At 40.3% G+C, this 16,117-nt stretch overlaps 1 protein-coding gene and 1 long non-coding RNA gene across 3 annotated transcripts in view; one reads left to right on the top strand and one right to left on the bottom strand.

Annotated features, from left to right (window-relative positions):
- Positions 1-16,117, bottom strand: part of LOC129737335 (uncharacterized) — a 182,852-nt gene that overhangs the window by 50,882 nt on the left and 115,853 nt on the right. The gene's annotated exons all lie outside the window — the stretch shown is intronic.
- The window catches only part of CDH5 (cadherin 5), a 28,804-nt gene continuing 27,642 nt past the window's right edge, over positions 14,956-16,117 (top strand). Inside the window, exon 1 of one of the 2 annotated variants that reach the window (XM_055726420.1) lies at positions 14,956-15,166. The gene's annotated coding sequence lies outside the window, so the exon portion shown is untranslated. The remainder of the gene's footprint in view (positions 15,167-16,117) is intronic. The other variant, XM_014285739.3, reaches the window with a different exon arrangement.

Here is a 16,117-nt window from a genome sequence, read left to right as displayed (position 1 = left end):
AAAAATGTCAGAGAAGGGAACGACGCTGGTTTAACTAGTTTGGTTCTGTAAACATTTTGCCATTTCAATGAAACATCTCTGGTAGTAGAAGGGGGAGGAAATGTTGCTTTTGTTAAATATTCAGTGACACATTTCAAGCCTTCTCCAGGAGTCTATTTTAATTTTATTTTTATTATCATCCTGACTACATAGCATTTCATACTGAAATGGTGCTTTCTTCTTCTTATATTAAGCAAGCCCAATGTTGGACAAAGGTGCAAATTTATCTCCCACAGTCTAATGCTTGAACTTTGATTGAGCTTCTGAATGTTTCAGGAATGTCAACCCCAAGCTCTCTTCACTCACCAAGGAAAACCGCAATTGCCCAAATAGCCGCCTTTTTATGGAAAGACAACAGCTTGAGCTCCACCATGCCCTATCTGTCCCTTAATTCACTTTAAAGGCTGCCGATACAGGTTTAGCAGATGCTAAACGTGACCCGCGTACCATTTTTCCCTTGGGCACTGAACATTGTTCTTCAGCCACGTGCTAGAACAAGAGAAAAGCTCCACAGCTGATTACAAACATCCTGACCTATTTGATCATTTGGATTAGAAAGCCTCTAAAGATTATACATGAAAACACACTGGTTTACAATTAGCTCCTTCAGGCTGTATACTGTATAAATTTGTGCTTGGTGCACTCTGTGGAAAACAAAGCTTGAAGCCCTTGTTTCTATCTTTAGTACTGGCTTCTCCCAGTAATAAGTTTCATGGCCACTGTGGTCTGCTCAGAAACTCAAGAGCCTCTGGCCACAGATAACCATCCACTAAGTAACCTTAAATGTTATCCTCTCAGGGTGAAAAAAGTGTGTTTAAGATTAGTCTGGCTTTCAGGTCACATTCTTGCATCCTTCCTGAACTCCCGTTTCCCAGGAGATTCCGCTCGGTGATGGATACAATGTGTTTTTCCTCTTGTTCCTAAAAGTCAATTCATTCATCACACTAGGTGGGGTACATTTTTCAAGCACTGGAAAGAGAGCTGGTCAGCACAAAACAGCGTCCATGAAAGATAAAAACTGTGGTGAAAACAGACCTGGGCTAGTATCGAGGAAGAGTCCAGAGCAGTGCACAAAAACCTCTCCACCCAGACAAGAGACCTTGTATCGAGCAGCTCACTGCACCTCCCTCTCAAAAACTCTGTCCCAACTGATGTTCTAATTGTTACGATGCATTAAAGGTTTATTAACATTAACCTGGAATATCACCTAAAAAAATCCAGAATTTTCTCTCGTGTTTGAGGCCTATTCAGAGAAGGCACCCAGAAAGAAAACTGTTCCATGTACCGCCTGGATTAGCATTGTCTACATAATGAACCCAACTTCATAGACAGAAATTATTACAAGTATTTTCCACATAACTTTTTAGAAGACAATGACTTTTCTCCACATATATTTTCTGCTTCATGGTATCTACACTCATCCTCTTAACACTCCCATATAAATGCCAAAAAAGATCTTTTAGAAAACACAGACCAGCTCTCGCTACAAGTGAAGTCGTATATGCCACTATAAGATATGCCTCACCATTTACTCTTTCACGTTACAACCAAAAGGAATTAGGATGTAATTAACACACATCAAATAAAAAAAATACCCATAAGATTACTAAGAAAATTTCCTTTTAAAATCAGAGGGAATTAATAATAGGGTTTGTCTTTGCACAGTACAGATATTCACATTTACAAAAAAGTCCTCAGTAATGAAAGATTTTGCTATTTTACGTACGGCTGTGACTTTGGGACAGGTCACAAAACTCAAGGAACACAGTTCCTATAGGAACTATAGGGGAATCTATAGGGGTAGTTATTATTGCACTGTGTATACATAAGCAAACCGATTGTTTTAAAACTCAGGCTGCTCATATGAAACAAAATGCCAGAATACATTTTGAATTCAGAATTAAAAGCACCATTACACTATCAGCATAGAAAAAAATTAAACCCTAAAGATGAAACCCTTCTACTGCTGTTGATTTTCCTGTATCACTAATCTACATGTTCTGTTATTTAATCTACCAGTGTGATCATTGATTTTAATGGGCCAATGCTAATGATACTGTGTTTTAAAAGCTGTCCTTAAATACAGAAAAAAAGACAGACAGATGTTATAGCCACAGAAGAGACACTAACAGGGCAGAAGATGTCTCTCTGCTGAAGTCATATCAGCATGCAAGGTGATTACCATATCTTGGGTCACAACAGCTCTTCAGGAGGGGATTTCAGATGTAGAGAAAGTGGGACACAACCCTTATCTATTGCAGAAGCTGACACACACAGCAAAGGGAGTATGTTTTATTTTTAAAATGGGACTCTTCTTTTTCCCTTCTATTTCTAAAACATATTAGCATTAAAATACTATACCAACAGAAAAAAAAAACAACAACAATTCTCTCCTTTTCCTTAAATTTTGCTTTGTTTCCCCAATGGCCAGTTTCTAAAGTGTGAAAAAAAAACAATTGCAATAGAGAAAAGCCCACTTTAAAGGTATAAGTTTAACATTTTACAACAGTCTATACCTTATTTCAGCAAAAGTCCAAACACAATGTACTTCCTGTCCCAAGCTCCGTTATCCAGCGGAAATCCTTTCGATAGAAGCACAGATGGGTCAAAACAAACCAGAGCTACTGTATTCAGAAAGAAAAAAACAAAATCCCATTCCCACATACTATTTTATTCAAAGTGTATTTGACAGCATTTACTGGCATCCAGATTGCATCTTCCCCTTGCAACACGACACGTGGCTTTAACTGAATGCCTTCAAAAGGCTGAGAAATTAGTTGCTTATTTTCTTTTCAGCAAAAATCTCCTATTGTGACCAAGGAGGGGGGACATTTCATAGGTCATCCACTAAGCAAGCACATGCAACAAATGTCATGGGAAATACTTGGGGTACTTGAACTCCAGAGCACCACCTGGCAAGATCAACGCAGTTTCACTCTGTGACAGATGGACAGAAACGGTCACAGAAAGGTCATCAGGGAGCAGAATACCTCACACCTGACTTCATCGGGTATGTTCCACATTTTGCTCTCCTAAGCTTCAAAGATCCTTTGGCCCTACAGATCCCTACAACAACCGTTAAACCCATGAAGAGAATGAAGAAGAAACCCTTGACAGCAAGCAGGCCTGCCCTGAAGGGATGGTAGGAGTTCAATATGTGTATGGTATACATCTTTGCAGCATCACCAGTTTAGGTTTTTATTACTGGTGAAATGCTTTGTGAGTATTTGCATCATTTATACAACTGGAAGTAACTAACACTAAAGAGTTATATAATGCATATAACAAAATGTAACCAATCCAATTAAAACCAGAAGTCAGCTTCTGCTTTCCAGAAAATGAAGGCAGCATTTGATTTTAAATGGTAATAAAAGCCTTTAAAATCACCATTGTATTCCTTACTACTTCAGAAAGATACACTTCCAAGTCATATCAGCCTCCGGTAGTAAAGCCAAAATTCAGATCACCTCACTCATGCTAGCAGTACTCCTAAAGGAAATGGGACAATTCTCCCCAACATGGGGTACAGAGCTAGTTGTATTATCATAAAATTGTGGGTCATAGATCAGAATCCAAAATGAAAAATCTAAGCCATCCTTAAAGAGATATGATACACAAAAACTAGGAAGTCAATAAGGAAATCAATAGGTAATAATATTTAAGTTGATCACAGATTTGTTTCATAGAATCATAGAATCATTTAGGTTAGAAAAGACCTTTAAGGTCATAAAGTCCAATCATTAATCCAGGTCTGCCAAGTCCACCACTAAACCATGTCCCTAAGAAGCACATCTACACCTTTTTTAAACACCTTCAGGGATGGTGATGCAACCACCTCCCTGGGCAGCCTGTTCCAATGCTTGACCATCCTTTTGGTGATATTCAGTCACAGAATTTAAAGTAAGCTCACTTCTAAAACTTCATTAAGCTACAGCCAGCTAAGTCAATAAAAATGTTACCCCGGTGCCTTCAACCCCTTGCAGGAGTGGAGAAAGAGCACTTTGTAGGCTAAGTCTGAACTGAACATTTCAAACCAATGTGCCGTCTGCACAACGCTGAGCACAACAGGGCCCTATTTCATTCTGGACATCATAATAAACTTCATCAGCAAATGGTCCCAGCAGGTCTGATCGTTGTTTGTGGCACTGCACACGTTTTTGTAGATGAGGTGCCAATGAAGCTAACATGAGGCGGTTTAGTCACATAGCAGCAGAACAAGCTCCTACATCACACTGTCCTAGAGTGGCTTATGGTATGTGTATCCAGTCATCCCAGAAAATATTTTTGGCCTTGGGTGGGCTATAATTATTGTTGCTGGGAAAAATCAGCAAAGCAGGAATGCCCGATTCAATCACCCTAGATGCCCTGGTATCGCAGGAGGGGGACTGCTCCCTTCTGCTCTTCAGAGGTTTGAGAGGCACGGTTTCATCTGCAGCACAGAACAATCTGGAGGTGCTACAGAAGCAAGCAGCACCAGAGAAAAACCAGAGGAGCTGCAGGAGGGAGCAGGGGAAGGATGTTCAGTGCACATGGACTGGGCAGGGAAAAAGGAGGAAAAGCGGTGTGCTGGCTGGAAAAGGAGGGGGTGAGACGGGAACCCATAAACAGCCAAATTAAAAACAAATTCTCAACTTTGTGACAGGAATATCTGCAGTCACCCAACCATCACCACTTGTTTAGTCCCAGCAATTCCCTTCAAACCAGCATGCCAGACCACTCCATGCCAAGGAATATCTCCAGCACCCCAGGCTCTTGGCTACACCTTCTCAATAAAGGTGCATGCAAATACACTGCTCTGCCTAATAGGCACGACTTCTGCTAGGAAGTAGAAGAAAGAAATTTTCTGACATTCCAGCAATAAGCAGAATCAAGCAAAGATTGTTAGATCACTAAATTCTTTAGTTTTCACAAACCATACATTTATACTTCAAACTATATTTGTCCATATTTATTAACAAAGGCACATGACATAGTGGCCTCATTTTCTCAAATGCTAGTTGGTCTCTTGATCTGTAAAGGCAAATCAAAACCCGGAATTTCTCATTTTCCTGATTTGTGATGCATTAAGCCCTTGTTGAATAGTTCAACTCTCTGACTACAGCTGCTCTTTATTTTCCTCTCTACCTCCAGACTGTCAAGCCAAAAAAAGCACAGCATTTTTTCAAACACAGCCAAGACACCTGAACTGGTGTCTAACTACTGCAAAAGAAGTAAATCCACACTTTCAACTTTTATTCAAGCTATTGTAAAAAGTGTTTACACAACTGTTGTTTACAGCCTTAGCAGAAGCTCTTTATATTTACACTTGTGTAATTATCAGAGATAAGTCCACTCAAACAGTGTAAACTGACCCATCATAAAAAAAAAGAATAATGTTACAGGCTTTCCTGCAGTGTATTAAATATCTCAGCCTGCCTATAGACGCAGCACCACTGTCAAATCATGCTCAGGTACCCATTGTTTTAGTCTTAATTTGACCTCTCTTAAAACAAATCTACTTTTTGTAATGATAGCAGTAACATCTTTTTATTTTTTTTTTCCTCCAGATAAGACAGGACAGAAAATCTTTGCTATGACAGTCAAAGAGTACATGGGAAACAAATACTCTGTGACACACAGATGTGCTTCCTTATTTTAGTGCTAGACAAGCTGTCCCGCGCTGGGCTGGAGAAGGCATCTTTTACCCACAGTGAAATCCCACACAGTCAGGACCCCCTCCCACTTGAACTGAAATGTTCTCTCCAGAGCCACGCCACATGCATTTTCTCTCCCCACCCAGATGGAAGCCACGAAAGAGCATCACCCACAGCCAACAGCACATTCCAGCTTGTTGACTCACTGCATTTCACTGCTGTTGGGTTAGGTGCCTTTTTGTTTCCAACAAGCCAGATTTTTAAAATCTGCTCACATCTAATGCTTACACTTCAGAACACTTCTGCACTCATTTCCTACGTGCAGCCCTAGCTGTGATAATGCTCCACAGGGATGGTTACAAATGGCTCATATTTTATCCAAGCCTCCCTTAAACCAACCTTTCTGAAAACGTAAAGGAAACACGTAGAAGGCATTTCTCACTGTGCTGCTGTACACCTGCAGACGCCGGCCAAGGTCGGGGAAGGAAACAACAAAATTCTTCAAGAAAGCCAGTTCCTTTGTCATCGGAAACCCTGGGCAGGAAACACTGGAAGCATCATAAGAAAGTTTTTCTAATGAGATCTTAGCTCAGCCTTGCTGAAGCCAAATCCAGATGATCATCGTAGGTCCCTTCCAAGTAAAATAGTCAATTCTATTCCATACAGCTTTGAGGAAGAAATGCGCTAACATTCAACTATTTCAGTCCAATATTCAAAGAGGCCAGATCCTCACGTTCACAGAGTTTCTGTGCTTCAGACCACAGAAACAGCCCCAGAACGCTGGGTTGAGGGGAGGGCAGGGTAAAGGTCTGGGTCAGACCTGCTCTGGCTGAACTGCCCCATCCACCGAAGGGCCTGGATTTGGGATCTGTTGCTCTGGGGTTTGGCCTCGGCAGCCTTCAGAGGAGGCTATCAGTTACTCTGTAACACAAATTATATTAATTACCAGCTGCTTTATTTCATACATACTTGAAGCACATTTAAAAATACTGCACTTACTGTGCCTATAATACACAAAGGGTGGGTTTTTTTGAAAATCCTAGTGTTTTAAAAATATGCCTTTTCTTTTTAAAGTTAAATCAGCATAATTTTCCGCTGTGTTAAACTGGTGACAAGTCAAAATAGCTGTAAATCTACTTGCAGTAATTCAAGAACATTTACCTTTCCTCTTGTTTATTGTAAATATATCTTTACACTATCAATTAATTTAGTGGCATACTTTTTCAGGAGCACGCTCAGAATATAGATCCTAATAGAAGTGTTCATGTACAACCTCTGCAAACCAGCAAGATCAATCATTTTTCTGTTTCTCTGAATTTCCAAAATTAACGTAAATCCTGAAAAGTCAAAGCAAGGATTTAATTGTCCTAAATTTTCCATTGTGCTTTTAAATATACATATTCTCTCCTTTGCGATTCTGTTTGGATGTTAGTAACCAACTCTTATTCTTTTTAACCTCTGTAAAAGAGCACAGGGATGGGCACAGCATAACCATTTGTACATGCAAGATGAAATATCAGCAAAAGAAAATTTTCCAAGGCAGATATATTTCAGCATGAATCATTAATTCCTAAAGCTTGAGTCTTTTCATTATTCATTACACATTTTTCATTCTGCATTATTCCCTCAGTTAGCAGAGTTGCAATGAGATCCGTACAGCTCCAGAGTGTTAGCATGTAGCTGGGAAGACCAGTCCCATGCCCCAGCACTATCAAACTGAGCAATTCACAGGTAACCAGAAGATTAAAAATGACTTTTCCACTGCATTGCAAAGATCATAGCCACTGAAATTTGGCATTTTATAGACCAAGCCCTTCAATCTCTGTTGAAGGTTTCTAGTGTTGACTAGTTTCCCTGACTAGTTGCAGGATACTTCTTTATGCCAAAACTACAAACAAGAAAACCTAAACCCAAATCCAGATGTCATCAGATCTTCCATCACACTTGTGCTGTCGGAAGCTACAAATATATTTATTCAATTATAAATATATTCCTTCCATTAACAATTAAATGTTATTTTATCAGTTCTAGGGAAAGACTGAAACTTTATATTCCACATTCCACCGTAGTGGCTAAATTCAAACTAGTGAAATCAGAGCAGCTTCACTGCAGAGGAGACAACATCATAGCAGAGAATGGCCTTCAGCATTTAAATAAAGGAAAATACTAGCTGCTGTTGCCTCCACAAAGATGGCTCAGTTTCAATGGGTTGTGGGAAAAAAATCTATACTGACTGATTTCCAAGCCATTAGGATTTCTAACACATACACTCACTGGCTAAAAGAGGCACAATGCAGACTGCCGGATAGAACAATACGTGGGGGACTGTCAGCGATACACTTAAACCATCTGCATTTGCACAGTGTTTGGCAGCAAAACCAGAAATAAGGCAGCCTAGGTCTGAGGGTATAATAAAGAGAGTGGATATAAATGAGTAAAAGTCACTGAACCGGTTTACAAGGCATTAGTGCATTGGCTCCCAGACTCCAGCTCCTCAGCAAGAATTCTTTCAGAGCAGCTCTCTCCACTCTCCTTTTGGCAAACGCTCAGACATGCTCAGCCCAGTGGACAGATCCACAAACAGCTTTTATAGAAAGCACGTGTACTGCCTTCCCTTTTCCCTTGAGCTACTTTAACAAAACAAAACCTCAGTCTGAAATCCTGTGCCCTTGGGAAAAGGGTGGCAGCAATTTGAGACTCGGGTCCATCTGATCTCTGTCGCAGAAGCCTGTGGAGTCTCACACACAGTCTGTGCCGTGCAGCGGAGCCCAGACCCCACGCCTCGCACTTCTCCATCCCGTCGCTGGCACCTCACACATCAATAGCAGGGTGTTGCAGCCTCTCTCCCACTCCATGAAACCATATGCCAGAGAGATCTGGCCAGCCCCAACCGTGATCTGCCAACCAGCTGGGGCTGGCACGCCGTGCTCCCAGCAGGGCCATGGCTGAGCAGCAGCAAGACAGCACGTGTGTGCACGCGCCTCAATAAAGCACAGCCGAGCATTGCTGGAAGGTGCTCCAAGCGCAGCAGCAGAGCTCTTCTGCCCACCCCTGCATGATGAAACTGGGGGGGAAGGGAGAGGTGATCCATGACCTGGTTCAGGAGACACTAACGTCAATGGCATGACTTCACACGTGGAGATTAAACCACTGGAGTGTAGGCAGTTCAATGTAACAAGATAAAAGGAATATCTAGAGACCTCAAGGGGCATCAATGAAAGCATTTCAGATATGGGTCACCTCATGTCCTGTAAACACCCAGTGCAACTTCCCTTCCAGGAACTTGTTTATTTGCAGACTCATCTAGCACAGAACAAAGCACTAGTGAGACACACGCCTTCTCTGGCAAGTGTGCAAGCGGATACAGTGCATAAGCGTTGGGAAAGACACTGAGGAGAATGGCGCCCCAGCATCACCCTGAAAGCAGCCCCAACTGTGTGACATACACTTTATTGTACCTGCTCTTTCCACCTCAGTACCATATAATCTTACTCTCAAGATAAAACTCCTGCTGCACTTGATTAGCCACACGAATCCCAGCACCACAGAGCTATTTGTGTGCTGCAGCTTTTGGGATGACATCTTTCCGATGTCTGGAATGGTCATTTGGTATAGAGCCTGCAGTTCAAGCAGTAACCTGACTTTTTATCTCCCCTGAGGCTCTCACAGAACAGTAAAAGGCAAAAAAAAAATAGGTTTCAGTGGTTTTTGAAAGAAAAATCAACATCATTTCAACCTTTATTAAAGTTTATCTCAAATCTTCTGTTTTAGAGCTCCCTAGCAGACGTGCAACTTCAGAACAAGTCAAACAGTGTTGCTGAGCACAGGGACCGAGTTCTGCTGCCCTTGGTCACCCTACCCACCGAAGTCAGGAGCTTGCAGCCAAGAGTTTCAGCTGGCAACATCTGACCCATCAATGGGGAGAATGTCATATGAAAGCCCGTATCAGGATGGGCATGTGTGTTATGTAAATAATGTAGGAAGGAAGGAGAGAAGGGCATATCCCTCCTTCCCTCCAGCTCCGTCCTGCTGATATGCTGCATCCCTTACAGAGCAACGAATCGCAGCACACAGTCAGGACACGAGCACAGCGTCCAGAGAAAACACAGGACAAGGCTCAGAGGGAAACCTCCCCAGTCCCTCTTGCCCCAGCAGCTCCACAGCACTACCCCTCCATCACCTACTACAGACTCTGGTTCTGTTTATTTTTAAAATTAATGCCACAGGCATAAAGAGTGTTTGCACTGCAAACTTTACCAAAAAATTAAAATGGATGTTGTCCTTCTCATTTCAAACCTGGCATAATAGAGAGAGAGAAAATCTTCTACACCAAAACATGAGCTTCCCATTTACATTACCAGAGGTGAACACTGTGCTGCTTCTACAATCAGCAGTGTTAATGAATGAAAGGTAATGATTTTCATCATTTTGGTTTAAGTGGGAGAAGAAAAGACTGTGTTGCTTTGCGTTTCTATTTTAAGGGACATTTCAATTAAAGCAGATATGTTCTTTGGGAGAAAAAGTTTCACTGAAATGACCGTTTATCAAAAAACATTTCTGGAAAATATTTAATTTCTGCATTAGAGTGGCTCTTCAAACTCAAATCACATATCAAGGTTAATGTGCCTGAGTTAGCCTGCAACCTTGCTTGTTAAAATCCCCGCAGATTGTGTTTTCTATGAACAAAACAAAGGGATTCATGATTCCTTTCTTTCAGTCCATTGGTAAGGCAGTTCCGTTTTACAGCTCCTGCTCAGGGTGCTACTAAGTTTTAGTACAATATGGGCACATTTTCTAACATCTATTTTTTCCTGTAATTTCCAAACAAGGAAACAAGATCATTTGGGATCAATCCCTGCTGAGCATTTTAGACGCAAATCCTGCAGTCATTAGTCTTTATGCAGCCAGAGGTCTCATATAAGATGAGAGATTTGCCTGATTATGGAGCATTGGATTTAACCTTCCACGAGAGATCCAGTTTAATGAAATGCATATGGTACAGCCACAACAGTACTCTGGAAAACACTTCAGAAAAATGCCATCACATGTCCCCAGCAAACGTTCAGTTCCACCAGTTCTAACTAAAATACCTCAGTAGTTTTTTTAATACACCTTATATTAAAAAATAAAAAAATAAAAAAAAGCAGGGCTACATTCTTTGTTTAACAAACCTGACAAAAGGAAGCTGAGTCAGACTCACTCCAGGATACGCACCTCATCTGTGACAAAAAGGAAAACAGTTACCAAGTGGAAATGACTAAGAGCACTGCACTGCCCTGATTAAAAATCCCAGAAATAACAACACAACATGGTGCAGATATTATGCTTTCCACATGGAGCAGTAATTGTTATTTTTTAAACTTTAAGTAATGTTTCTTCCAGAGAGGTTTCAGACAACAGTCAGATACAATTGCAAATTTAAAATGAGAGGGATTTTACAACGATTATCTGAGCTATTCAAAATTAGCATTTCAAGTTTATTTTTATAACTGAAGGAAACCTTATGCTCTACCCTGCCATAATTCTTAGCTGGTCATAAAAATACTAACACAATATTACTGCTGTGACTGAATTTCAAATCTTGGCAGACCTTCACTTCCATAGTGCCTGTAATGTGCTGGGTTTAGCAAGACAGACTACTAGGTCTAACCTTTACAAATTGTTACAAAAGCGTTCTTGAGCTGTATTGCCAAGTGTAAAGCCCTTCTCCAGTGAAGAGTTGAATATTAGGATGACTGCTTTTAAGAAATTAAAACATCATTAGTTGCAGCTGTGACAATAGCGGTCTTTGGTTTTGATGATGGTGCTTATTAAGGGCTTATTTATCATGTGGAATTTCACCGTAATTAGAATCACTTGCAAAGAAAAAAAAAATATCCATGTTTACTCAGTGAAAGGCATGGGCTGTTTTAGCAACTTTACTGGAATTAGTGCTGGTTAGGAAAGCAATGAACTTGATCCTAAAACCATGGTTTCCATGAATTCTTTGACGAGAACTTCACAGAGCACTGATCAGATGAGACAGCAAACAAGCACTACAGTGAAAAACTGAAACAAGATATAACCAAAAGCTATTAACATAAGAGTCAGCCTGCCTTGCTGACTATGCAGAAAGTAATGAAATTGGAGTTTCAGATCACCTGACCAATCTCCTCAGCAATAAATAAAATGTAATTCTGAAAAAAGATGCAAGCTTTAATCTCATATTTATTCTGTGCAGTTATCAATTTCACTAACTTATACTAACCTACTCACAAGTATCTGTGTTAGTGAGAGCAGTCAAATTTAATAGATTTAGCATAGTAAATGAGGGCTCTGTTTCTGCCCATTATAACACATTGTTCCTTTCAGCAGTAGCAAGATGACAAGTTATTAGATTCCCAGAAATGTAAAATTCAAACTATGCACAAGCATCTTCAAAGCAAAGTTGAGTTTTACCCCTTTTATACAAGAAAGGAAAGACTGTTTTAAACTTTACTAGCATAAATAGTCTGGAAGATTGCTCAGACACCAGCACTGAAGTAACATAGGCTAACATTACAAAGTTTCACAGAAAAAGACGCTGATCTGAACCAGACACATCTAATCCAGGTGCCACAAAATCAAAAAACAGCAGCTAGCAAACATCTGTGGGAAAACCTCAGAGAAAAAGAGAAATGGTCCAGTAGGGAAAGCTGGACATAACATGGAAGAAAACTTGTACAGCAGTGGTGAACAGACCAAAGAAAAAGGCCTGGTGTCATTTGGAAAAAGGAAATGCAGAAAAACACTGTGAAATGTGAAGTAAATAATTATCGCTCCTCTTACTCATGCCGCCAGCTCCATCCATGAGTCACACATAGTAGTGGAAAGTTGTTAGATGCCAAGGATTCTATTAACATTTTACCTATCCCTTTCACCTCCAGAAGTTTCACTATTAAATAGGATTTCTGGCATAAAATGAGGCACCTAAAAGGTAGGTATATCTGCTAATGTCTGATCATGCATTGATGTTTCTCAGTAGCAAAACTTGTGTGAATTAGTATTTGGTTTAAAATGTTACCTCCTCGCTTGCAAAGCAAGATGTGGTGCTTAGTGGTGTAGATGTGGTGCTTATGGACACGGTTCAGTGGTGGACTTGGCAGTCCTGGGTTAACGGTTGGACCTGATGATCTTAAAGGTATTTTCCAACCAAAATGATTCTATGATTCTATAAAAAGATACCAGTCACCAAGGAATTTTTCCCAAGTCTGTTGATTTGGCCCTAATGATAAAGAAGTCTGAAAGCTGAAGATCTACAAGAAAACATGCTTGCTAGCATTTGGAGTCAGTAGCTTTGAAAACATGATGAAATTCATCACCTAGGAAGAGTAGCAGGACAAATGTCTGGGATTAACCAGAGGGCATGGCATGGTCTGAACCAGTAGGAGTTTTGCCACCTTTGGAGAGGGCTGCAAAGATAGGGTTTTCATTTGTTAAAATCCCAATGGACATAGCCAGAAACAAGACTTAAAGAATCCGTTCAGCAGAGATGAAATGTATAAAGCATAATGTGGTCTTGAGATATTAAATCAGGTTTCTAAAATTTAAATGAAAGTACCTTCGTCAAAGCTTATAAATAGTTTTCAGTTATACTATTGAGCTCTGAAACACAGCATGCTGAAAATACCTATAGAAACTTTCTCACTTCTTTCCTTGAAACTTTCTGTAGAGATAAAATAAACCAACTAATAAAGCTTATGCAGCTGGCATCAAAACAGAACTTGATAATCTATGTCTCGGGGCATACATAGAGAACATGGGGGGTTTCTCTTCTCCTTTTCTGAGCAGCGGACATGAAGGGCTCCCTTATCCTCATTCTTTGTTTAGATTAGCTAAATAGCATGCTCACTCCCAAGTCCACAGATATGAACATCAAAGGCTATGCAACGGTTGTAAATACAGTTGAAGTCATTTGCAAAAGTAAATCATATCTGGGACCGTTGTCTGCTGTGCATGCCAGATTATCACTGAGCTGCATCCTGACCAGATAACTGCCGTTCCCTGGAAAACTCCTATCAACATCCTCCCTGCTCTTCTCTCAGTAATGTCACAGGAACGGCCTATTTTCTTGTAAGAAAACTTAACTCTGGTTGGTCTCCTCACGTAAGACTTTGAAAAATGTCTCCTCATTAGTTGCTTAACTTTTCTGAATAATTAATGCATCAAATATTTTAAAAAGCTGTTCATCTTTGCTGCTGTACATCATAAAAATGTGAAACAGTCTAACCAACCTCAGCCTTCTAGCAAGCCGGGAAATCAATGCCATCACCTGTGCTGGACTGTGATGACAAATAGGGGCATGAGAGTATTTAACTGTGGAACATTATAATTTAAAGTCCTACTTAAGATACATTGAACATTTGTCCACATTTATTATAACTGGTTCAAAAAAAAAAGTGAGTTTTAAGTTCCACACTTCTCAGATTTCCTTCTGCATTATTTAGTAAAAAAATTCCTCTTCCATTTGTACTGTACAATGCCAGAGATACACCCTTGCGTTCAGTTTCAAAATGCAGATAGGGGTCAGAAAACAGCAGGCAGCACTGAAGAATGCATCACCATACTGCAGAAAGGTTTGAGTCCTCAGGCTAGGCTGTAAAAAGGCCCACTGGCTCACCAGGCTGGGCTCACTGAACGATATCCTGGCCTAAGTTTTATGTGGGTGACAGTATTAGAGACACTGATGCCCGTGCTTTGCCACGGCCCAGCAAGCCATCCTCAGGAATGTCACACAGATGCTGAATCTTTCCCTTCTGTTTGCTCTAAGTGCTCTCAAGACTTAAAATTAACCATAATCAAGGTGTTACAAACATTTTCTTGTTCTGGAATGCCCACCTATGCTGTCTTGCTTCTAGGGTCATAAATCTACATCCAGTGGTGACAGAGCCTTACAGGAACCTGGCCACATTCTTATAAGGGCCTTAGCTTTTTTGCTTGCAGGTATAAAAATCCTTATAGACAGGACATCTCCAAACTTCTCTGAAATCTGTTTGTGCAAAACAGGCATAGTCTCTGCTGATCAAATACCAGACACTATTTAAAGTACTATTCAGATGTTTGCTAACTCCTAAAACTCTTTATAAAACAATACTAAATAACATACCAACTTTTGTGTTTCTGTCAGAGCCAATTTCCTTTTATTCAGCTCCCTCATTAGAGTCAGCAACAAGTAAGTAGGTATAGCAATAATAAGGCTAAGTTTATCTTGTTTCCTCCACTCCCTTTTCTCACTGTATTACTAAGATTTGGAACAATAACAGGATGCCGGGATGCAGGATGGGAAAAGGCTGACTCCCAGCTGGAAAACCTTGGAGACTGGAGAACTGAACACTCCCAGTATTGCTTAACGAAAAGAGAAGTGGATTTTTCTATTTGATCTTCATTTTCTGTGTACTGCTTAATATTTTGGGATATTGCTGATTTTAGTTTGCCTGACTTGGGAACAAACCGAACCTTCACCAACTGTGACTCAGGTAAGGGATAAATGGTGTTTGCTGTCATTCAGTTATGAAGTTCATTTCTCAGCTTTTTTACTTCCACCAAAAATCTCTTCTAATGCATTCAATAATTCAAGAAATACCAGCAGACAGGCTATGCATTTTATACATACCCACAGAATCCTTTGGGCCTAACTTTGATGGCACTTAAACCAAATTAAGTGCAGACAAAAGCAGAGCTGTTTACAATTGACACTGGAAGAGGAAAATCTCTGGCTTTCTTGGGCTATATCACAATATTCCCAGATTGTTTAAAAGAAGAGGTATTTTGTACTTTTTTGTAGTTCTGTTTTGTAATATCTAGATTATGTTGCCAAAGCTCATTCATAATGGAAAAGAGACAGAAATGATACTGCAAATTTCTCCTGTAAACTCTTAAGGAAAGGATTTTATTTGCAGTGTGGACAGTTACAGACAGTACTGTTTGAAGCAAGCAGGTGTATGCTGTGCTATGGTTTGATGCGGTATGTTTTATCAGAGTGGGGGGTGACTTAGTATCTGTCTTTAAGGTGCTATGGATTTATTGTGACCAATGCCAAGAGGAGGTGAAAGCCACCATGTATACTATCCAGTTTTGGCATCTCTCTCCTGCTGAGAGATTTGTTTAAGGCTTAGAGGAGAGTTTACATAAACACATCAGTGACTAGGTCCCCTAAATCTCAAATTTAAAGTGCCCCAGGTACTTTAGCATCCTAACTCTGGAATACCAGGTTTTACAGCCCCTGTTCTAAATGACCAGCGATTCTTATTTTAAAAGTTTCTTGATCTCTGTGGTTCAAAAAGAGCAACTTATTCTGACAAGGTATTTTACAAGCAGTGGCTTGATACATAAAGTTGGCTGAAAAGGCTTTATCTTATCCTAAAGATAGTGTAGCAAGTCCCCGAGCTAATAAGTTTGCTGTACGGCTTGCAGAGACAAAGTACTTA

Source organism: Falco cherrug, chromosome 14 (genome assembly GCF_023634085.1).
Source record: "Falco cherrug isolate bFalChe1 chromosome 14, bFalChe1.pri, whole genome shotgun sequence".
NCBI classification, from domain to species: Eukaryota; Metazoa; Chordata; class Aves; order Falconiformes; family Falconidae; genus Falco; species Falco cherrug.
The sequence above is the reverse complement of the archived record's forward strand: the minus strand, read 5'-3'. Positions and strand labels throughout refer to the sequence as shown.